The sequence below is a fragment of the Geotrypetes seraphini genome, chromosome 8 (assembly GCF_902459505.1).
Source record: "Geotrypetes seraphini chromosome 8, aGeoSer1.1, whole genome shotgun sequence".
Taxonomy (NCBI): domain Eukaryota; kingdom Metazoa; phylum Chordata; class Amphibia; order Gymnophiona; family Dermophiidae; genus Geotrypetes; species Geotrypetes seraphini.
The window spans coordinates 43399816-43425270 of NC_047091.1; the positions used below are offsets into that span (position 1 = coordinate 43399816).

Genomic DNA, 25455 nt, shown 5'->3' on the forward strand with positions numbered 1-25455 from the left:
AGGAGGTGTCACCTTCGCTCCATAAGACGCACCCCCTTTTCCACCCCCTTCTTGGGGTTGGAAAAAGTGCGTCTTATGGATCAAAAAATATGGTATGTTATACGAGGGGTATTTAATAATTTATCTACCTGAGTATGACAAAGTAGCAAGTGTGTTGAAACAAGTCAGTACATGTATCAAGAATACTCATGAACAGCTGCGGCTCAGTGCAAGTCTAATATTCCAAGAGACAGGATGTCAGTAGAGTATTTGTGCTAGATTTGGAGCACTATTCAGTGATAACATTTATCACAAAAGAAGGAAAAAAGCCAAAGGAGATCCATAAATGCATGACTGCAGTTTATGATGAGTCTGCCCCATCATCATACAAAGTAAAATTTTGGAGCAAGCAGTAAGTGGGGTAGAGAGTCCGTTGAAGATGACCCTCTTACTGGATGGTCTGTGGAAGCAACTTCCACAGAAATGTGCAAGAAAGTCAGGATTTCATTTTGTCAGGCAGACGAATTAAGGTTTCCAGGAAAGCTGAAGAAACGAGAATCTCGGCAAGTACAGTTTGGAAAATAATTCATGAAAAGTTGGGCATGTCCAAAGTTAGTGCAAGATGAGTTCTAAGAATGCTGACACCATGTCAGAAGGCCAATGAGGCTCCAGTGCTGTGAGGAGAAACTGGAGATGCTCCTTGAAAAACAAGTGAATTTTTTTCATAGTTTGGTGACTGGAGATCAGACTTGGGGCCATCACAGAGATATCAAGTTCAAAATACAGTGGAAGCCTAAGTCATCCCCTACCCCAAAAAAGTTCAAGACAAAAAAATCTGAAGCCAAAATCATGGCAACTGTCTTCTAACATGATGGACTTTTGCTTCTGGAATTTATGCCACACAAGAAAACTGGGGAAAGCTACGCCAACACAATGATCGCTTTACAGGAGTCAATCAATGAGAAAAGATGAGGAAAACTCACAGCAGGCATGCTACTTCTTCATGACAATGTACCAGTGCATGTCATAACAATCGCATGCTGCCATCCGAGAATGTGGGTTTCAGCAGCTGAACCATCCACTCTGCAGTCCTGACCAGACTCCCTCAGATTATTTCCTGTTCTGAGTTTTGTAGAAATCTCTCCGTAGACAGCGGTTTTGAAGTGATGAAGACATCAAGAAAGCTGTGATGTCCTGGTTTGAAGGTCAAATAGAAGAATTCTTTTCAAAGGGGTTAATGTTATTACAGGAAAAGTGAATTTAGTGTATGGAGCTATCAGAGGACTATATTGAAAATACAACAATTCTTTTTAAAACTCTCTTCTTTCCTATGAAGTAGTATGAACGCCCTTGTACCATGCTTGGGAAAACCAAACTCATGACTCAAGGTATTAAGAGATTAAAAAATCAGGCCTGGCACTGTCTGTTCTATATACCATAAAATCAATGGGCAACTGTGGAGCATTACTTACTCGTGGGTTGGCAAGAGGGATCTGTTTTGAGCCCCGGAGTTCCTGAGGTGGGCCAGTTTACTGATACTAACTGTTTCCTGCTGGAACTGGTGCCGGAACTTTGTAGGTACTAGGAGAGACGGACCGCTGATGTTATCGGGACCATCTCTTCCAACTTAAAAAGAATGCTGCAGCTTTGGCACGCAGCCGCAGGGCATGCCATAAGGGGCATGTCAAGCCCCTTGGGAGCCACGAGGAGCAGAGGAGCTCGGAGGAAGGATATACTCTGTGAATATGGTTTGACTTATAGAGAGTTAAGATTAAACATGGGAAAAAGAAAAGTTCAACCAAAAAGTTCAACACCAGCAACTATAGGTCCGATGCATAAACATTTGAAGTTAGTTGATAATACCCCGGGAGTAGCTCTTAATATAGATTTTTCTATCTCTGGTGCTTCACCAAGTCCCCTCGAATTAACTCCTCCCCCTCCACCGAAAGCGAGTGGAAGTGGGACCAAAATTAGTCTCACTAATACATCTGAGCAGGAGGGCACCTCTGTTGAGTCCACTAAATTAATATATACTTCAATTCCTAAACCACTTGAATTTCTTAGTGCAACGGAGGAACAATCCATATCAGAGGTAGATTTATGGTTGGTAATAACTGGAGTGGAGGGGCTCTTACAGTCAACAGTTAGACAGTAGACTCTTCACAAACAGTTATCCATAAACTAGAAAATGTAGACACAAATTTGGGTTCCTTAGATAAGAGGTTAAATATTTTGGAATCTCAAACTGCTATTTTGCAGAGCGTCTCTACCTCTGCAGTTGAAGATTCTTGCGCAATACATTTGAAACTAGAAATAATGGAAAATTCATATAGGTCTAAAAATCTCCATTTGGTCAATTTCCCAGTGACCTATTTGTTATCACCTGAGATATTGTTGAAAAATTTTTTTCAGGAAATACTGGTATTGCCCAGTATGGAGAATTTTCCTATTAGTAGTTTCTATTATATTTCTCAGAAAAAGAATCTAATCAGGGAGTGGACCAACTGATATCAACTGAAATTAATTTGAGAAATTTCCTAGAGGACAGTCAAGATTTGATCCAGACTCATTCCACCCTGGTGATAACATACATGAGTGAGACAGGTAAGATGTTATTAATGAAATTGTATTTTAAAAATAGATTAACAAAATTTTGTGGAGATTTGGTAAGGATTTTTCCAGATGTCTCCAGAGCCACATAATTAAGGAGAAAAGAACTACTGAAGCTTAAAATTAGAGTGATGGCTGTGGAGGCATCCTTCTACTTAAAATTTCCTTGTAAGTGCCTAATTAAATTACAAGACACTGAATTTGTGTTTTGGGACCCAATACAGTTGCAACAATTTTTAGTGGCTAGACTTGCAGGGGTGTCAAAGTCCCTCCTCAAGGGCCGCAATCCAGTTGGATTTTCAGGATTTCCCCAATGAATATGCATGAGATCTATTTGCATGCACTGCTTTCAATACATATTCATTGGGGAAATCCTGAAAACCCAACTGGATTGCAGCCCTCAAGGAGGGACTTTGAGACCCCTGCCTTATAACAAAGCAGCAGGACAAACATGAAAAGCAAGTCAGATGAGAACTCACTTTTCAAAGCTCGGCTAGCCAACAATCAGTCCAATCAAGTCAACCCGAAGGACCAATTCCAAAGGAGCAAAAGGAGATTATAAACAAAAAAAAAGAAACAAAAAAGGGCAGGACTCTGGATTCATCTGCAGTGACTAAAGGAAAGAAAATTATCAGGCAAGACAAAATTTTTCCTTCCTTGTCATCAGCACCAGATGAATCCAGAGACAAGTGGAAGTAGCAAAGCAGTCCTCAGTAGGGCGGGACAGTAAACAGAACGTAGAAAGGAGATACAAAGTCAAGTGGTCCATCATCCCCCAAGGAATTGAAGGATAACTCCAAGAAACAACACAAGGATTGCCCAGCTGAAGGAGCTCTACCCCAAATGGAACCATCTGCCCTATCGAATGAATGACCAGAAACTGCACACCAAACTCCAAAGAGTAAGATCTGTTCCTCTCAATGCAAGCCTGCCAAAGTTCAGTGTCAAATGAACTGAACCTGAACTGCCAGAGAACCCAGAGGAGACAAAGAGTGCATGCCATGATTCAAAGGATGAACAATGTGCAAAGCCTAGGCAGACACCAGGGAAGATGGCGCACGCACCCCTTAGGGTTGAGTTGCACCAGGGATACTCACTCAAAAGCTAAGGAAGGTATTTCGTTTGGTAGCCAGTGAAGAATGTGCACCTGAGAGATGGGGTAGTGCATAGCAGTTCAATACAGGGCTGAGCTTGACAGCCAGCGACTAAGCTGTGCTCAATGATTGAGCCACACTAAAGAATGACACAGGGAAAAAATTTGTCCCCGTCACTGCCCCATCCCCGCGACAACTGTCCCCGCCCCGTCCCCATCCCCGCAACCACTGTCCCTACAACTACTATCCCCGCAGCATCCATACAAGCCTCAATACTGCAATATTTAGCTTATTCCTTCCTTATAAATCAAAGTTCCGGCTGCTGAACTAGAGAAAGATGTTCAGCTGGCAGGGCTTTGTTTATAAATTTTTATAAACACAACTAATATACTACTTTATCCTAAAGCAATAAAATAAATAAATTAAATAAATAAATAGAAATTTTTTTCTACCTTTGTTGTCTGGTTTCTGCTTTCCTCATTTTCTCATTCAATTCCTTCCATCCACTGTCTATCTTCTCTCTGCGTCTTCCATTTTCTCTGTTACTGTGCCTCTCCCTTCACACACACCCCCAATTGGTCTGGCACCCATCTTCTTCCCTTCCAGCATCTTCTGTCCACTCTGTCTTCCCTTCAGTGCCTTCTCCCCACCACCACTCTTCCCTCTCACCACCTCACTGCCCTTCAGCACCCCTCATGTGGCCCGAGAATCTCCCTCTTTCCACCTTACCTTCACGGTGCATTAGTAAAGTAACTTACTGAAGCCGGCCGAGCCTGACTGCAGTTGCGTGCGTTTGTAGGCTGGAAGTTGCGTCAGAGGGGAAGCTTCCACCCACAAACACACGTGACTGCAGGCTCGGCCAGTTTCAGCAAGTTACTTTACTAATGCGCCGCGAAGGTAAGGGGGGAGGGAGGGAGATAGATTCGTCCGGTAATGAGGGAAGGGGCCGCGTGCATTCCCTCCATTATCTGTGGGGACAAGGCCATTCACCACTCCACGGGGCGGTGGATGGCCTTGTCGTGGTGGATGACCTTGTCCTTGTGCCCGCAGTGAGCACTTCCCCACCCCCCACTGTTTAGCGGTTTACCAGCAGCTGTCCGTGGATAACAGCCACCGTGTCATTCTCTAAGCCACACATGATCAACTGATGGAGTCTTTCTCTACATCCAGAGATGGAGCAGAGTCGCGCAGGCAGCTAGAGACGCTTCTACATTCATAGATGGAGCCATACTGAATAGGTAGGTGGAGCCATGCTCTACGGATAATGGAGCCATTCCAAACAGGCAGATGTGCCCAACATAAAGCGGGAACCATTCTGAACAGCCAATTAGAGCCGTGTTCCACCCCTAGAGAAGGATCCACACTGAACAGCCAGGAGGAGCTGTTCCATACATCTGGAGGTGAGTCCATGCAGAATAACCAGTTGGGGTTGTACTCTATATCTAGAATTGGAGCTTTACTAACAGCCAAGTGAAGTTGTGTTCTACATCTACAGATAGAGCCATGCGGTACTACTAGGTAAAGACATCAATGTGACTACTCTTCACCCAGAAATGGAGAACCACTCCACTCCAAGGATGCCAATGTGCTCTACACTCAATGAAGCTCAAGAGCTAAAGATGGTGCTCTATATCCAGAGATTAACCTACACTCAAGAATCAGGGGGAAAGAGTGCCACAATCTGAGATAAGACCATGAAGGAGTGCCCGACTTCCAGAAATGGAGCTATGACCAAGCCCCAGGTGAACGTTCACTCAACACCAATAATGGAGATACCTGAAAGAAACAAAGAGAAAGTTGTGTTCCACTCCTAGAGGGACAGCCAAGTCCGAGAGACAACAGAGCGACATACAGGCCGAAATGGGGTGCTACTTAACTCCAAAGATGAAATTACAGATATACAGTAGAATGTTCCACAACTAAGCTAGGGATCAGCATCCTCCCAACCCACAATGGAGCCGCTACCACCATTCAGAGATGGAATTGCCCATGACCCCCACAACAGGACACTGCGCTCAACCCCACCTCCACCCCCCAGAAGGGCATCAGCACCTAAAACACAGCCAATCCTCCCAAAGGACCAATGGAGAAAGATTGGGGTGCAGGCAACCTAAGGAGCCACAGAGCAATGTCATACGCTCCCAGAGGAAGAATATGACATGGCCAAGCAGCCAAGAGCTGGACCTGCAAACCAATGCAGGCAGCTGGACAAACTAATACGGAACAGAGGCAAAAAGAAACTTATGCACTGAATTCTACAATGTGGTTTAAGGAAAATGCTTTGGTGACACAATCAGTTCATTCTGTTTCTGAAGACATGATACAGCAAGCAAGGTTAGATCCCAGAAGCTGGGATTTTCTGGGAAGTCAACTGATCCCCTGAATTCAACCTGGTAGAAGGCTGAGAAAACTTTAAACTGAGGAAGGTGGCGCAAAACCTAGATGAATATATAAGAATACCACCAAGGCCCATCTGACACTGTGAGAATTGTAACTACCAACATGGCATGAGGAACCTAGAAGCTGGTTATCCAAAGGGCTGGACTTGCAAACTGGCCCCGACAGTCTAACCCACAGCCTAAATGCAGGCAATAGATACCCACATAATAGCAGGAAACATACAAAGAATTCTTGTATGAAATACAGCAGAGGTCATAGGAGCCAGTGTTGCCTCTAAGGCAGGGGTGCCCACACTTTTTTGACTCGCGAGCTACTTTTAAAATGACCAAGTCAAAATGATCTACCAACAATAAAATTTTTAAAAAACACAACACAAACTGTACGCATAGAATTGTTAATTATCATTCCTATTCTGGGGTTTTTTCAAAGAGGTCAAAGCAGATGACTCTATGCACTGTCACCTCAGTAACAACCATACAAAAATAGACAAATATACCCCCTTCCCTTTTTACTAAACCACAATAGCAGTTTTTAGCGCAGGGAGCTGCGCTGAATGCCCAGTGCTGCTCTCGACGCTCATAGGCTCCCTGCGCTAAAAACCACTATTGCAGTTTAGTAAAAGGGGACCATATTGTAAAATATAGACAGCAGATATAAATTCAGACACATTTTGACCACTAAATTTAAAATAAAATCATTTTTCCTACCTTGTCTGGTGATTTCATGAGTCTCTGGTTGCACTTTCTTCTTCTGACTGTGCATCCAATCTTTCTTTCAGCCTGTATTCTTCCTCTCCTCCACACCTCATTCCCTCCACCAACTTTTTCTTCCTCTCTCCTTGACCTTTCTTCTTTCTCTCTTCATGCCCCCTTTCTTTTTTTCTGTTTCTCTTCTTTCCTTCTGTCTCCCTGCCTGCCTCCTTTCTTTCTTTCTCCCTGCCCTTCCCCAAGCCACTGCCACTGCCGCTGCCATCGGGGAACAGGACCCAAACGCCACCAATGGATAACAGGCACCAAAGCCGACGCAGACGCCGCCCCATGCTCTCTCTGCTTCGGGCCGATCAATCTTCCTCTCCCCGACATCAATTCTGCCGTCGGAGAGGAAGTTCCGCCCAGCCAGGCAGCGATTGGCTGGCCCGAACTTCTCTCTGACGGCAGAATTGACGTCAGGGAGAGGAAGATTGATCGGCCCCGATAGATCGCCAAGGCAAAGGGAGTCCTGGATGATCGACTCACTTTGCCTTGGCGAGCTACCGGTCAATCGCGATCGACCTATTGGGCACCCCTGCTCTAAGGCAATGTGACTCCTAAGATTTAAGGTGTGCCCTGGTACACTGGGGAGGAGGAGGAGAAGCACCAGCGCCAACTGACTGCCTATAGGACGTGCCTCTCTTGGCAAAAGGCACATCCTGTAGGCAATCAATGGGCGCCAGCACCTATACTTCTCTCTGGCCCTCTTCCCTTCGGGCACCCCCCACTGGTGTTTCAGGCCCCGCCTGGAGGGCCTTCACACATGCGGACATCATGCGCATGATGTCATCATGGTGATGTTCACATACTTCCTTGTGCCTCGAGCTAGAGAATGACACGGTGACAAAATTTATCACTGTTCCCGTCCCCGCGGATAACCGCAGGAAACCATCTTCATGTCATTCTTTAAGGAGAGAGGAAAGAATCAGAGTATAATTGGGCACAACCACTGACCCGCAAGCTTTGCTTTGAAGAATGCTGGTGTAGAAGGACCAAGGTTGAAATAGACACTAGAAAATGACATGGGATTATTTCCCGCGGTTATCCGCGGGGACAGGAACGGTGATGAATTTTGTCACCATGTCATTCTCTACCTTGAGCCACAGCCACTTCCTTTAGTGTGCCGCGGCTCGAGAAAGTTTGCAGGACACTGCTCTAAGGCATGCATGTGAATACGCGCACGTGGGTCAGAAAGAAAATGCACATGCCTAGCAACTGTGCACATGATTTTTTATTTATTTATTTTTTTTTAATTGTTAACTTAAATTGTGAATATAGGCTATGCCTCACATCTTGAGCAACTTGAGCATTAAATGCTTTTCTTGCGCATGTGCCAACAAATATTAGCTCTAGGAAACTTTGACAGGAGCCAACAGTTCACAATGACTGAGGGTGATGAAACCATCACATTTATCTATACATGGACAAAGTGAAGATATTTGCTCAATAATGGAGGCGCTAAAGCACCCAAGGCCAATGTCCCAAACCAAGACAAACAATAATTTGCAGCACAGACATATGGATAGGAGATCTTATGCTGTGAAGAATAAGACTACATAAGGCACAAACATGAAGTTGATATGAGAACTGACATACAAATGATCAGTAATATGGTCTAGCCTTTTCACCAACACAGCTCACTAGATAAGCAAGTAACTGACCTCAGGAATATAACCAGTTCAAACTGATAGAAAGCAGATCTGCTTTAAAAAAAAACATAGTGTGGCTCACCACCACTCTCCCCAATTTCTCAATTAAGCCACTCCCCTTTTAGGGAGGTTTCATATTAAGCACAGTTATTTACCGTAAAAGTTGTTATCCAGGGACAGCAGAAAGCTATTCTCACGTATGAGTGATGTCATCCACAGAGCCGGGATGCGGACAGCCTTGCAAGCAGACTTGCTTGTAGAAACGTAGAAGTTTCGAGTCAGCCGCACCGCGCATGCGCGAGTGCCTCCTCACCCAGCACAGGGCAAGTCTCCTCAATTCAGATAGCTAGCAGAGAAGCCAACCAGAGGAGGTGGGTGGGTTATGAGAATAGCTGCCTGCTGTCCCTGGATAACAACTGTTACAGTAAGTAACTGTGCTTTATCCCAGGACAAGCAGGCAGCCTATTCTCACATATGGGTGACCTCCAAGCTAACCAGAATAGGATGGTGGGAGTGTTGCAACTTAGGAGAATAAATTTTGTAATACTCTCTGGCCAAAATGGCCAGGAAAGCCACTGAAGCTGCCATTGCTCTGACTTTGTGGGCTGTGACTCGACTCTGTAGTTGTAATCCAGCCTGGGCATAGCAGAAAGAGATACAAGCAGCCATCCAGTTGGAGATGGCTGCTTGTATCTTAGAGATTGGATGTCCCAACTTGTTTGAATCGAAGGAGACAAAAAGTTGAGGAGCAGTTCTGTGTGGTTTGGTGGGTTCCAAATAGAAGGCCAAAGCACGTTTACAGTCCAGAGTATGAAGAGCTGATTCTCCAGGATGAGAATGAGGCCTTGGAAAAAACACTGAAAGTACAATGGATTAATTGAGACGAAATTCTGAAACCACTTTAGGTAAGAATTTAGGACGAGTATAGGACGAATATGGAGGACCACCTTGTCATGATGGAAAACTGTGAAAGGTGGATCAGCAACAAATGCTTGCAGCTCGAGCTTCGAGCAGATGTGAGGGCAATGAGAAACACCACTTTCTAAGTGAGATACTTTAGATGAGTGTAGGAGTAAAGGGCCACTACTCTGACTGGAGGAGGGTCACGAGTGGTGTTCCACAGGGGTCCGTACTCACGCTGCTGCTGTTCAATGTATTTATAAATGATCTAGAAACAGGGACGAAGTGCGAAGTAATAAAATTCGCAGACGACAAACTATTTAGTGGAGTTGGGACTAAAGAGGACTGTGAGGAACTACAAAGGGACCTAAACAAGCAAGAAGAGTGGGCGATAAGATGGCAGATGAAGTTTAATGTAGAGAAATGTAAAGTCTTGCATGTAGGGAACAGAAACCCGAAGTACAGTTATACGATGGGAGGGCCGGTAACGGGTGAAAGTAGGGTTATTCCATGTCAAGTGATCAAGGGCTCCCTGCATGACCATCACGGATTTTGATAAAACTTTATGCACAAAGTCCCACATGTATCAAACGAACTTTGGTAAAGTTTTAGTTTCGCCTGTGGAATATTCATGGAGATATAGCCATTTGTTTGACCCCATACTGCAATGACATACAGTACGACAGTGACATTCTGACAACTTTGAGAGACAATATCTCACGAGCTATGTTTCTAAAAAAACTGAAACTTAGCTACCCTGCACAACTTTTGGAGCTCTATTCAGTGCTACCAATAATAATTTTTGTCGAGCACTGAGTGAATGGCTGAATTACAGTAAACTTGGCCGAAAAAATTAGTGCTCCAAAAAAAGTCAAAGTTTGACATTACTTAGCTCCCACAATAATTGAGTAATAAATGCGAAATTTGGCGCATAATGTCTCAGTACAACGTTGTTTTCAAAAGTACAATTTCAACCTCCAAGCTCTTTCCATTAGTTTACAAATTAAGTGTAAAGTTGCTAATTTGTGTAAAAAGGCCAAAAATAGGGTATTTTCAGCCTGCTTTTACAGAAAAATACCTTTCAGAAACTCTTTCAAATCAGTCTCATTAGAAAGAGCATATTTCAAACCTCCTAGAAAAGTGGGCTTCATTTTTCAACGCAGGTTAACAATGCCCGAAAAGGGGGGACAGAGTTGGGAGATGTCACCATGGCAACGGCCTACGTTTCAACTTACAATTATGTCACTTTTCACACTGTTTTTCCCTGTTTATTTTTATTCAAGCTTTGGGTACAATTATAGTGTTCTTAATTAATGATTATTCCTAACTAGAAATTGAGGTGATAATTTTGTTGCATGCAGATCACAAATTACAACTTGTTTTCTTTTTCAGATCCACATTATTATTAATTCAGTTTAAAATGGATGCCAACGAATCGACTAATAATAATCCTTTTCTGCCAGACTGTGCCATTGGGCAAAAATTGTTGTCAAAGTGTCATGACGGCACATTTTATTCTAAAAAATGTGGGCTCATTTTTTTACATAATTTGTCAACCGATGAAAAATTGCTTATCACTCGGCGCTCTGAAGTTGAACTGATGGATAAAGACCAAATCTGCCTCCACCACAAAGCAAAGTATCTCAACAAATACGAATTAAAGCAAACATCGTGTTGTAATCCATTTGAAAAGAAAAATCACATTGTTCAAAGTGGATTGTTAAAAGTCGATCTTGCCATGTCTAATGATTTTAGAAAAGTGGCAAAAATAAATATCAAGCCAGGTCAGAAACTTTGTAGTAGGTGCAAAGCCCAATACGTTTCAATGAGTGAAGCTACTGCAGCATCTTTATCTTCAGACGATTTTGATATCAGCATCTCCGATGCAGTTGATCAAAGCTTGACTGCTTTAGGAACCTCTCCATTGAAAATTCGAAGGTTAGCTAGTAGAGATAAAGCCGGCTATGTGATACGAAAAATTGAACGTGTGCAGAATGTGATAGCCAAGAAGATTACATCTGCTGCTGGAGTTTCAGCTGAAGAAGTTGGGCCGTCTCGTCAGTCTGTAGAATGCAAGTTATATGAAGATTACACTGACCTCATTGAAGAAATGAAAACGAAAATTGCAATATCCAACAGGTCAATGAAAGTTCAATTATTGACGATGGCCCCCAAAAGTTGGTCAATAAAGGAAACAGCAATGAAGTTTGGCGTTTCAGAGCGCATGGTCAGAACAGCCCAAAAAGTAAAGAAAGAGAAAGGCATTTGTTCTATACCTGATGCAAAAATTGGCAAGTCCCTTTCAAAAGAAATTGCAAATAGAGTTCAAGATTTTTACGAAGATGATGAATTTAGCAGAATATGTCCTGGCAAAAAAGATTGCATTTCAGTCCGCCTCAATGGTTTAAAAGTACAAAAGCGGCTGCTGTTGTGTAATTTAAAAGAGCTGTACATGGCGTACTGTAACAAATACGGAACTGAAATTGTTTTTTCCAAATTATGTGAGCTCAGGCCAAAGTGGCGTGTAACCGTTGGTGCATCAGGTGCACACTCCGTGTGTGTCTGCACAATACATCAAAATGTAAAGCTCATGCTACAAGGCGCCAATGTCAAAGAGAACTACAAAGTTCTTATGGAAAAAACTGTGTGCGACCTAAATGTCAAGGACTGTATGCTACAACGATGTCAAAACTGCCCTGGTGAAGAAGCACTAACAGCATACCTGGAAGAAATATTCAAGGATTTAGATCCAGAAGAATCAATAGAATTTAAGCAATGGGTTCACGCTGACCGTGAAACATTAGAAACAAGCGTACTAACCATGGACAACTTTATTGAAAGACTTGCAAGCAAGATTTGGAAGTTGACAAGCCACCATTTCATTTGAAGATGTTGAAGACAGGCTTTAAAAAAACGGAAATGATCGTTTTGATGGATTTCGCTGAAAATTACTCATTTGTTGTACAGGATGCCGCCCAAGGCTTTCACTGGGAAAATTCACAAGCTACGGTACATCCTTTTGTTGCATATTACCTCAATGAAGTGGGCACATTGCAAGTTGTAAACTGTTGCATTATTTCTGATCATATGCAACATGATACGATATCTGTACACGTGTTTATTCAAAAGTTGATCGAATTTTTGGTAACTCAAACAAACATTACCAAAATATACTACTTCAGTGACGGCTCAGCTGCACAATATAAAAACTACAAGAACTTTGTGAATTTGTGCAATCACAGAAATGATTTCAGCATTGAGGCTGAATGGAATTTTTTTGGAACTAGCCACGGAAAATCACCCTGCGATGGAGTTGGTGGAACAACTAAACGACTGGCTGCCCGGGCTAGCCTCCAAAGACCATCAACGGATCAAATATTGACGCCAAAGGATCTATTTAACTTTTGTGACCAAAATATACATGGAGTTAAATACATTTATGTTCCAAAAGAAGAAATTGAAGAAAGCAAAAAGTTTCAAGTAGAAAGATGGCATGAAAGCAGCACAGTAACTGGTACCAGAGAGCACCACCAATTTGTACCAGCCGACTCAAACTCGGTTCGTGTCAGCAAAGTTTCAAATGACACAATAAATTTTGTTGCCAAAATTTCTGATACTGCCATTCCAAATTTGAAAGTGTCCGAAATCTTTCCTGGTTGCTACGTTGCCTGTACTTACGATAATCAATGGTAGATAGGCAACGTTGTTGAAGTCTCAATTGAACAAAATGATGCATTGATAAAATTTATGCATCCTCACGGTCCAGCTCATTCGTTTTATTGGCCAGAAAGGCAAGACGTTTGTTGGGTTCCAGAGCAACACCTTATCTGCATGCTTTGTGCCCCTTCAGTTACATCATCCGGCCGCCAATATCAATTTCCAGAAACTGCATTGAAGAAAGTGGCTCAAAAATTTAACAGAATGTTATAAAGATTGCTGGCAGTTAAAATCAAAGTGGACTTCACTTCGGCTTGGGAACCATATAAGATACCCAATTTAGGCTTGGGAACCTAGGATAAGACACCCTAATCATTGGCTTTGGAACCAGAAAGATACCAACAAAAGGCTTTGGAACCTTGACAAAGAAACCAAATGCGAGGCTTGGGAACCTGGACGAAGTGGCCCACCCGTGGCTGGTATTGCACAGCTATCGGGCGTGACCCCTATGGCGATGGGGTTGCCAGTTCAAACTCTTGAACTGGTAGTGACAATGTCACCATGGACCAACGCAATAGAGTAGTAGTAATACTACGTCAATACAAAACTGTAACTTTAAAAATGACAGAACTATGTTGAAATAGAGGTTGTTGCCGTGGCAACGTCTCCCAACTTTGTCCCCCTTTTTCAGCCATTGTTAACCTGCGTTGAAAAATGAAGTCCACTTTTCTAGGGGGTTTGAAATATGCTCTTTTTAATGAGACTGATTTGAAAGAGTTTCTAAAAGGTATTTTTCTGTAAAAGCAGGCTGAAAATACCCTATTTTTGGCCTTTTTACACAAATTAGCAACTTTACACTTAATTTGTAAACTAATGGAAAGAGCTTGGAGGTTGAAATTGTACTTTTGAAAACAACGTTGTACTGAGACATTATGCGCCAAATTTCGCATTTATTACTCAATTATTGTGGGAGCTAAGTAATGTCAAACTTTGACTTTTTTTGGAGCACTAATTTTTTCAGCCAAGTTTACTGTAATTCAGGCATTCAATCAGTGCTCGGCAAAAATTGTTATTGGTAGCAATGAACAGAGCTCAAAAAGTTGTGCAGGGTAGCTAAGTTTCAGTTTATTTAGAAACACATCTCGGGAGATATTGTGTCTCAAAGTTGTCAGAATGTCATTGTCGTACTGTATTTCATTGTGGTATGGGGTCAAGCAAATGGCTATATCTCCACAAATATTCCACAGGCGAAACTAAAACTTTACCAAAGTTCGTTTGAGACATGGTGGACTCTGCATATGAAGTTTCATCAAAATCCGTGATGGTCATGCAGGGCACTTTCCAAGAATCTGATCACTTGACATGGAATGACCCAGTACCCAAGAAAAGAACTTGGGGGTAATAATGGACAACACGATGAAGCTGTTGGCACAATGCGCATCGGCCTCTAAGAAGGTGAATAGAATGCTAGGTATTATCAAGAAAGGCATTACAACCAGATTGAAAGAGGTCATCCTGCCATTGTACCGGATGATGGTGCGCCCGCATCTGGAGTACTGCGTCCAGTATTGGTTGCCGTACCTTCAGAAGGATATGGTAATACTCTAGAGCAGGGGTGTCCAACCTTTAACTTCCCTGGGCCGCATTGGCTGAAAAAAATATTTCTGGGGCCACACAAATGTGCAAACGCTGCAGCAAGACAGAGGAGGGAGCCGACAAGATGGTAAATACCCAGGGGCAGCAGAGGAAAACACTGCATCGCCCTCAACCGGGACCACACAAAATACTTCACGGGGCCACATGCGGCCCTTGGGCTGCAGGTTGGACACCCCTGCTCTAGAGGGTTCAGAAAAGAGTGACGTGACTGATAAAAGGTATGGAAAAGGCTTCAACTTCATGCGCAACTGGACGGCGTTCTGGGGAAAAAGCAAGTACTACAGAAGGGACGGACTACACCTCAACAAGGAAGGAGCAAGAGTTTTGGCAGGCAACATGAAGAAGGCAATCGAGAAGGCTTTAAACTGAAAGATAGGGGAAAGCCGACAGTCGACCACCGGTCGATGGCACGGATAGCAGGATGCCCCGACGAAGAAGCCAAGGACTACTACTCCTACACAAGAGAAGACGACCTCACAGCCAATAAGGGAGAAAAAGCAGGAAGGGACAACTCAGACACAGGAGGGGACGACCATACAGCAAACAAGGGTGATAACACAGGAGCAGTAAAGGATACCGTAATTGAAACTATAGGGACGGCCAAGAGTAGAAGGTCCAAAAAGGTAACACGAAGGGAACTTAGATGTATGTATACGAATGCTAGAAGTCTAGGTAACAAAATGGGGGAACTAGAGACAATAGCAAGACATGACATATTGGATATCATTGGCATAACAGAAACATGGTGGAATGAAGAAAACAAATGGGACACAGTACTACAGGGATACAAACTGTATAGAAGAGATCGAGTAGGGCAGAAAGGTGGAGGTATTGCTCTATATGTTAAGGAGGGAATAGATTCTGTTGAAATGGTTACAACAGAAATGAAAGAGAAGCTTGAGTCACTCTGGATCAAAATTCCTGGTCAATATGGCGCAGATACGAAAATTGGCCTTTACTATCGTCCCCCAGGACAGGCGGAGGAAACTGACTCATAAGAACATAAGAAGCGCCATCTCCGGATCAGACCTTCGGTCCATCAAGTCCGGCGATCCGCACACGCGGAGGCCCTACTAGGTATTCACCTGGCTTATTTTGCCAACCATATCTTTATATGCCTCTCTCAAGGAGATATGCATCTAGTTTGCTTTTGAAGCCTAGGACTGTCGATTCCGCAATAATCTCCCCTGGGAGAGTATTCCAGATGTCAACCACTCTCTGTGTGAAGCAGAACTTCCTGACATTAGTCCTGAACTTGCCCCCCCTTAGCTTCATTTCATGTCCTCTTGTCCGTGTCAAATTGGACATTGTAAATAATCTTCTCTGCTCTATTTTGTCAATTCCTTTCAGTATTTTGAAGGTCTCGATCATATCCCCACGCAGTCTCCTTTTCTCAAGGGAGAACAATCCCAGTGTTTTAAGTCGATCCTCATATTCCAGTTTCTCCATACCCTTCACTAGTTTAGTTGCTCGTCTCTGCACCCTCTCCAGCAGTTTTATATCCTTCTTTAGGTAGGGAGACCAATGTTGGACGCAGTATTCCAAGTGGGGTCTGACCATTGCCCTATAAAGCGGCATTATAACTTTCTCCGATCTACTCGAGATTCCTTTCTTTATCATGCCCAACATTCTATTTGCCTTATTTGCCGCTGCCGCGCATTGTGCCGACGGCTTCAGGGTCCTATCTATCAGTACACCCAGATCCCTTTCTTGTTCACTTTTCCCCAGAGTTGCACCTGACATTCCGTACTCGTATTCCTTATTTTTACTGCCTAAATGCATTACCTTGCATTTCTCCACGTTGAACTTCATCTGCCATTTCTCCGCCCATTTTTCTAACCGACACAAATCGCTCTGGAGTTCCTCACTGTCCTCCTGCGATCTGATTGCCCGGCAGAGTTTTGTGTCGTCTGCAAACTTGATGATCTCACTGGATGTTCCGTTTTCCAGGTCATTGATATAAATATTAAAAAGGATCGGCCCAAGTACCGAGCCCTGGGGCACACCACTAGTCACTCTCTCCCAGTCGGAGAACTTCCCATTTATGCCCACTCTCTGCTTTCGGTTTTCCAGTCATTTGCCTATCCATCTTTGTATATCTCCCTCTATGCCATGGCTTTGTAGCTTCCTGAGAAGTCTTTCGTGTGGAACTTTGTCAAATGCTTTCTGGAAGTCCAAGTATATTATGTCCACCGGCTTTCCACTATCAATTTGCTTGTTCACGGTCTCAAAGAATTGGAGTAAATTCGTCAGACACGATTTCCCTTTCCTGAATCCATGTTGACTGGGTTTCATCAAGTCGTGTGTGTCCAAGTGCTGAACTATGCTATCCTTGATCAGTGATTCAATCATCTTGCCGGGGACAGACGTAAGACTCACAGGTCTATAGTTGCCCGGTTCTCCTCTCGATCCTTTTTTGAAAATTGGCGTGACGTTCGCTTTCCTCCAGTCGTCTGGTATCTGACCAGTTCTGATTGACAGGTTTGCAAGTTTTTGCAATAACTCTCCAATTTCAATCTTCAATTCCTTCAAGACTCTCGGGTGAATTTCATCCGGTCCAGGGGATTTGTCACTTTTAAGTTTGTCGATCTGGTAGTATATCTGATCTAAGTTCACTTCGACTGTGGTGAGGCTGTCCTCTATTTCTCCTGTAAACAGTTTCTCCTCTTCAGGTATTGTTGAGGTGTCCTCCTTCGTAAAGACGGACGCAAAGAAGGAATTTAGTTTGTCTGCGATTTGTTTATCTTCCTTGATGTACCCTTTTCTTCCCTTGTCGTCCAGGGGTCCCACCGCCTCTTTTGCGGGTTTTTTCCCTTTCACGTATCTAAAGAAGGGCTTGAAGTTTTTGGCCTTCCGGGCTATTTTTTCCTCATAGTCCTGTTTTGCTTCCCTCACCGCCTTGTGACATTTCTTCTGTTCATCTTTATGTTTGTTCCAGGCTTCGGTTGTCTTCGTGCATTTCCATTTTTTGAAAGAGTCCTTCTTTACCTTTATGGCTTCCTTCACCTGTATGGTAAGCCATGCCGGTTCTCCTTTGCCTTTAGTTCTCCGATCTTTGGAAATCCTCGGAATGTAGAGATCTTGTGCTTCTGCAATAGTATTTTTCAATAGGCACCATGCCTGATCTACTGTTTCAAGTTTGTCCACCATCTTCTCAAGTCGTTTTGTTACCATGGCTCTCATGCAATCGTATTTACCCTTTTTAAAGTTTAAGGTGGTGGTTAAGGTTTTGACATGTTTCCCTTTCCCGATGTCAAGTTTAAAGTTGATTACATTGTGATCACTCGTTCCCAGTGGAACCATGACTTCTACTTCTGTTATCGGTCCAGTGAGACCATTTAGGACCAAGTCCAAGGTGGCGTCGCCTCTTGTCGGCTCTTTTACCATTTGCTCCAGGAAGCAATCCCCTAGCACCTCCAGGAACTTGGCCTCCTTGCCGCAGTTGGAGGCTCCTAGTTTCCAGTCTATTCCTGGGAAATTGAAGTCTCCCAATATAACTACATTGCCTGTCTTGCATACTTGTTTGATTTCCTCCATCATTTCTGAGTCAGTGACTTCCGCCTGTCCTGGGAGACGATAGTAAAGGCCAATTTTTATATCTGCGCCATTGCGACCAGGAATTTTGATCCAGAGGGACTCCAGCTTCTCTTTCCTGTCTGTTGTAATCATTCCAACAGAATCTATTCCTTCCATAACATATAGGGCAATACCTCCACCTTTCTGCCCTTCTCGATCTCTTCTATATAGTTTGTATCCCTGTAGTACTGTGTCCCATTTGTTTTCTTCATTCCACCATGTTTCTGTTATGCCAATGATATCCATGTTCTCATGTCTTGCTATCGTCTCTAGTTCTCCCATTTTGTTTCCTAGACTTCTAGCATTTGTATACATACATCTAAGTTCCCTTCGTGTTACCTTTTTGGACCTTCTACTCTTGGCTGTCCTTACAGTTTCATTTACGGTATCCTTTACTGCTCCTGTGTTATCTCCCATGTTTGCTGTGTGGTCATCCCCTCCTGTGTCTGAGTTGTCCCTTCCTGCTTGTTCTCCTTTGTTGGCTGTGAGGTCGACCTCTCTTGTGTATGAGTAGTAGTCCTTTGTTCCTACGTCGGGGCATCCTGTTGTCCATGCCATCGACCGGTTGTCGACTGTCGGCTTTCCCCTGTCCTTCAGTTTAAAGCCTTCTCTATTGCTTTCTTCATGTTGCCTGCCAAAACTCTTGCTCCTTCCTTGTTGAGGTGTAGTCCATCCCTTCTGTAGTACTTGCTTTTTCCCCAGAACGCCGTCCAGTTGCGCACGAAGTCGAAGCCTTCGTCTTCGCACCATCGTCTCATCCAGGCGTTGATCACTTGCAATTCCCCTTGTCTCTTTCCATCTGCTCTTGGTACAGGGAGGATTTCAGAGAAGGCCACCTTCACCTCCCTGATCTTCAGTTGTCTTCCGAGTGAGCGGAGCTGGCCCTTCATCTCTTCCCTGTCATACTTCCGCCCGCTCACATCATTTGTTCCCACTCAGAAATGATGGAGGAAATCAAACAAGAATGCAAGACAGGCAATGTAATTATATTGGGAGACTTCAATTTCCCAGGGATAGACTGGAAACTAGCAACCTCCAACTGCGGCAAGGAGGCCAAGTTCCTGGAGGTGCTAAGGGATTGCTTCCTGGAACAAATGGTAAAAGAGCCGACAAGAGGCAACGCCACCTTGGACTTGGTCCTAAATGGCCTCACGGGACCGATAACAGAAGTGGAAGTCGTGGTTCCACTGGGAACGAGTGATCACAATGTAATCAACTTTAAACTTGACATCGGGAAAGGGAAACATGCCAAAACCTTAACCACCACCTTAAACTTTAAAAAGGGTAAATACGATCGCATGAGAGCCATGGTAGAAAAACGACTCGAGAAGATGGTGGACAAACTTGAAACGGTAGACCAGGCATGGTCCCTACTGAAAAATACTATCACAGAAGCACAAGATCTCTACATTCCGAGGATTTCCAAAGATCGGAGAACAAAGAGCAAAAGAGAACCGGCATGGCTTACCATACAGGTGAAGGAAGCCATAAAAGAAAAGAAGGACTCTTTCAAAAAATAGAAATGCATAAAGACAACCGAAGCCTGGAACAAACATAAAGATGATCAGAAGAAATGTCACAAGGCGGTGAGGGATGCCAAACAGGAATATGAGGAAAAAATAGCCCAGGAGGCCAAAAACTTCAAGCCCTTCTTTAGATACGTGAAAGGGAAAAAACCTGCAAAAGAGGCAGTGGGACCCCTGGACGACCAGGGAAGAAAAGGGTACATCAAGGAAGATAAACAAATCGCAGACAAACTAAATTCCTTCTTTGCGTCCGTCTTTACGAAAGAGGACACCTCAACAATACCTGAAGCGGAGAAAGTGTTTGCAGGAGAAATAGAAGACAGCCTCACCACAGTTGAAGTGGACTTAGACCAGATATACTATCAGATCGACAAACTTAAAAGTGACAAATCCCCTGGACCGGATGGAATTCACCCGAGAGTCTTAAAGGAATTGAAGGTTGAAATCGGAGAGTTATTGCAAAAACTTGCAAACCTGACAATCAGAACTGGACAGATACCGGACGACTGGAGGATAGCGAACGTCATGCCAATTTTCAAAAAAGGATCGAGAGGGGAACCGGGCAACTATAGGCCTGTGAGTCTTACGTCTGTCCCCGGCAAGATGGTTGAAGCACTGATCAAGGATAGCATAGTCCGGCACTTGGACGCACACGACTTGATGAAACCCAGTCAACATGGATTCAGGAAAGGGAAATCATGTTTGACGAATTTACTCCAATTTTTTGAGACCGTGAACGAGCAAATTGATAGTGGGAAGCCGGTGGACATAATATACTTGGACTTCCAGAAAGCGTTCGACAAAGTTCCACACGAAAGGCTTCTCAGGAAACTACAAAGCCATGGCATAGAGGGAGATATACAAAGATGGATAGGCAAATGGCTGGAAAACCGAAAGCAGAGAGTGGGCATAAATGGGAAGTTCTCTGACTGGGAGAAAGTGACTAGTGGTGTACCTCAGGGCTCGGTACTTGGGCCGATCCTTTTTAATATTTATATCAATGACCTGGAGGAAGGAACATCCAGTGAGATCATCAAGTTTGCAGACGATACAAAACTATGCCGGGCAATCAGATCGCAAGAGGATAGAGAGGAACTCCAGAGCGACTTGTGTCGGTTAGAAACATGGGCGGAGAATTGGCAGATGAAGTTCAATGTGGAGAAATGCAAGGTAATGCATTTAGGCAATAAGAATAAGGAATACGAGTATACAATGTCAGGTGCAACTCTGGGGAAGAGTGAACAAGAAAAGGACCTGGGTGTACTGATAGATAGGACCCTGAAGCCGTTGGCACAATGCGCGGCAGCGGCAAAGAAGGCAAATAGAATGTTGGGCATGATAAAGAAAGGAATCTCGAGTAGATCGGAGAAAGTTATAATGCCGCTTTATAGGGCAATGGTCAGACCACACTTGGAATACTGCGTCCAACATTGGTCTCCCTACCTAAAGAAGGATATAAAACTGCTGGAGAGGGTGCAGAGACGAGCAACAAAACTGGTGAAGGGTATGGAGAAACTGGAATACAAGGATAGACTTATAACACTAGGATTGTTCTCCCTTGAGAAAAGGAGACTGCGTGGGGATATGATCGAGACCTTCAAAATACTGAAAGGAATCGACAAAATAGAGCAGAGAAGATTATTTACATTGTCCAATTTGACACGAACTAGAGGACATGTAATGAAGCTTAGGGGAGACAGGTTCAGGACTAATGTCAGGAAGTTCTGCTTCACTCAGAGAGTGGTTGACACCTGGAATGCCCTCCCAGAGGAGATTATTGCGGAATCGACCGTCCTAGGCTTCAAGAGCAAACTAGATGCATATCTCCTTAAGAGAGGCATATAAAGATATGGTGGACTATAAATTACGCCAGGTGTACACCTGGCAGGGCCTCCGCGTGTGCGGATCGCCGGACTTGATGGACCGAAGGTCTGATCCGGAGATGGCAGTTCTTATGTTCTTAAACCTTTCATATGATGAAAGATTAGAGAAACTGGGGCTATTTTCCCTGGAAAAACGGAGGCTTAGAGGGGACATAATAGAGACTTAAAAGATCATGACGGGCATAGAGAAAGTGGAGAGGGACAGGTTCTTCAAACCTTCAAAAACTACAAGAACGAGAGGGCATTCGGAAAAATTAAGAGGGGACAGATTCAAAACCAATGCTAGGAAGTTCTTCTTCACTCAAAGGGTGGTGGATGCCTGGAATGTGCTTCCAGAGGGTGTGATAAAACAGGGTACGGTATTGGGGTTCAAGAAGGGATTGGATGAATTCCTGAAGAAAAAAGGGATAGAAGGGTATAGATAGAGGATCACTATACAGGTCCTAGACCTGATGAGCCGCCACTTGAGCGGACTGCTGGGCAAGATGGACCTCTGGTCTGACCCAGCAGAGGCACTGCTTATATTCTTATGAGCCGTAGACATTGGTTCAAATGGAGGCTTCATCAATTGAGCAAGCACATTGAGATCCCAAACCACTGGAGGCGGTTTGAGAGATTTGACATTGAAAAGTCCTTTCATGAATCTGGAAAACACCGGATGAGCAGAGAAGGGTTTCCCTTCAATAGGTTGATGGAAAGCAGCAATTGCACTGAGATGGACTCGGATCGATGTAGACTTGAGGCCAGAGGTGGATAAGTGCAAAAGATAATCCAGAACAGATTTTATAACTAATTCTATGTTCAACGGGTAACCAATGCACACTGAACAGGAGAGATGAAACGTGATCATATTTCTTAGCGCCATAGAAAATTTTGACAGCTGTATTCTGCACTATCTGAAGTCATCTAATTTCCTTTTTAGTAATGCCTTTATATAGGGCATTACAGTAGTCTATACAAGAAATTACTAGAGAATGGATCAATGTATTCAAGGAAGCTGGTTCTAGTAACTTAGTGAGAGAACGTATAATTCTAAGACAATGAAAACATTTCTGGACCACCGTACTAATGTGATTGTGATAAGAAAATTTACTGTCAAAAGTGACTCTTTGCAGATTTAAAGTGGGGACAACTTTGATTGGGAGAGATTCAAATTTCAGGGGAGCCTGAAGAGTTAGTCCTTCTTTAAAAAGAAAAATCATTAGTTTTTATTTATTGATGTTAAGCGACAATTTGTTTGAATCTAACCATGATTAAATTTTTTCTAATTTGTGGTTTATGGATACAACCTCCTCTATATTATTAAGATCAATGAGATGGATTAATTGTACATCGTCGGCATACACAAATGTGGTAAAGCCAATAGATTGGCCCATCAGAAAGGGCGACATAAATATATTAAAAAGCAACGGCGACAAAATGGAACCTTGCGGGATGCCGCGTTTGGTTGTAAAAAGCTCAGATGATGCGCCATTGAAAATGACCTTAGATGATCTATCTGAAAAGTAAGAAACAAACCAGTCCATGACTTGATCAGATAAACCAATTTCATGAAGTCGTGTTAATAGCAGATTGTTGTCGATGGTATCAAAAGCAGAGGAAAGGTCTAAGGAAATAAGCAATACTGACTGATGATGATTAAGATGGTAAAGTATTTTTGTCGTTAGTCCTAACAAGGAAAGTTCGGTAGAGTGGTAATGATGAAAACCGGTTTGATTGGGATGAAGAACCTTTGTTTTCTCAATGAAATCAGAGATTTGATGGAAGACCATTTTTTCAGCGAGTTTAGCCATAAATGGTATGTTTGCTATGGGTCGATAATTTGACATATCCTGAGTACTAATTTTTTGATCCTTAATGATTGGATAAATAATCGATTGTTTCCAGATTTTGGGCAAAGATCCCGATGATAAACTAGAGTTGACCAAGTCTTTGATGTAGGGACCAAAAATGGAAAAAAATCATTTTAAGAGGAAAGGAGGAATGACTTCTTTGCTGGTCCCTTTTATATTAAGTGAGTTAATGCATCTTTGAATTTCCTACAAAGTAGGAACAATGAAACGAAAGCATTTTGAAAAGGACAGATTAGTGAGAGTACGGTATATGAATCAGTGTGGTCTTCAGAATAGCTAGAAATAGAGGTTTGCGAAAAGGTGTCTCTAATTCTTTGTACTTTGTCAATGAAGTAAGTGGCAAAGGGCTTGTGCTGATGGTGAGTGATTGGTTTTATTCATTTCTTTTTTCTTTGTTGTTAGAGATTTAACTATTACATATAATGCAGAATAATTTTTTGCCTTCTTAATTTGTTTGGTAAAATATTCTTTTTTGGTTCCGTTGATTTCGGATCTATAATATGCAACATGTTCCTTAGACTTGTTAAGATTGGTGAGCATTTCATTGCGCCTCCATTTTCGCTCAAGGGATCGTAATTGTTTTTTTTTTAATTAGGATCAGGTTTGCTGAGTACCAGGGATTTTTTAGTTTACGGGAAGAAATCGTGAGAGTGATAAACGGCGCTAAAGAATCTAGAAGTTTTGTAATAGACTGGTTCCATACTGAGATTTTGTCATCAACAGTAAGACTGGAGAGTTGTTCTAAAGTAAGATTGAAGTTGGATAAGATATCTGCAGCTTCTAATTTATTATAGTTCCTAGTGATAATTGTAAAGGATTTGAGCCAGAGCCGTTCAGCAGACCTAGAATAGAAGCATTAAGTAGCAGATTTTAGAGTTTAGCCAGGGATGAGGTTTGGGGTACCTTACAGAGCGTGGGGTAGGAGGAGCATCCATCCACCTGCTGGGAGATAGAGAATATTGGCTGTTCAGGAAGCTTACCATCCTATCTATGACAGAGCTCAGCTTTTGTGTTCTCAATCTCCGCCTGGATGGTCATAGCCACTTGACTCTGAATTCATATGCTGCTGTTAAGGAAAAGGAGGTTTCTGGAATTCTGGTTACAGCTAACAAATTTAATTTTTGCAGACTACTTATGAGCCCATGATATGAAACATTTTGGATCTCAGACATTAGTCACCTTTTCCCCCACAGATGATCACATTTGACCACTAGGTGGAGCTGGCATATGGATTCTAGGATTGGTCTCAGCCTGCAAGGGATGGATAGTGTCACCACCTCACCTGGATTTTCATGTGTGTGTATAGTGAGGAGAGATTGATTTCAAACATTCATTTTAATAACTATTTTAATGTACATAAATCAATTAACATGTTAATTTGTAGGTTTGCCATCCTGTGTACACAAAAATATAAAAAAGGCACCCAATCCGAATGAAAGTGCACTAATGCATAACCCTAAGCCTTGTATAATACTCTTAGGTTCAGAATCTGTCTTATGCAACTTAAAATCATTTAGCAAGCTACTCAATGCCAATAATTGGCATTAATTAAAAGTTATACACAACTTTCTATTAAGTGGTACACCTGAATTATAGTATGTGAAACTCAAAGTGGCATGGCCAGGGAGGAACATAGGCGATCATGAGCATTCGTAAAAGTTAGATACACTGTTACAGAATATGTCTGATCTGCACACAACTTAGGCGCAGGTATTTAGGCCTGGGTTTTCTTGGCTTAAATGGGTGCCTCTAAATGTTAGTCACATGTGCAGGCACTAAGTGTGATCCTATATATGGAGAGTACCTTTGATTCTATAAAAACACCATTCTGATCAGCGTCAATTTCTTAGGTGCCATATATAGAATTTGGGGGTTAGTGTGCAAAACCAGAGATTGCTTGTTGAGATCCCTTCTGCACCCTGT

At 43.0% G+C, this 25455-nt stretch overlaps 1 protein-coding gene across 3 annotated transcripts in view; it reads right to left on the reverse strand.

Annotated features, from left to right (window-relative positions):
* The window catches only part of PRKD2 (protein kinase D2), a 124786-nt gene that overhangs the window by 46470 nt on the left and 52861 nt on the right, over positions 1 to 25455 (reverse strand). The gene's annotated exons all lie outside the window — the stretch shown is intronic.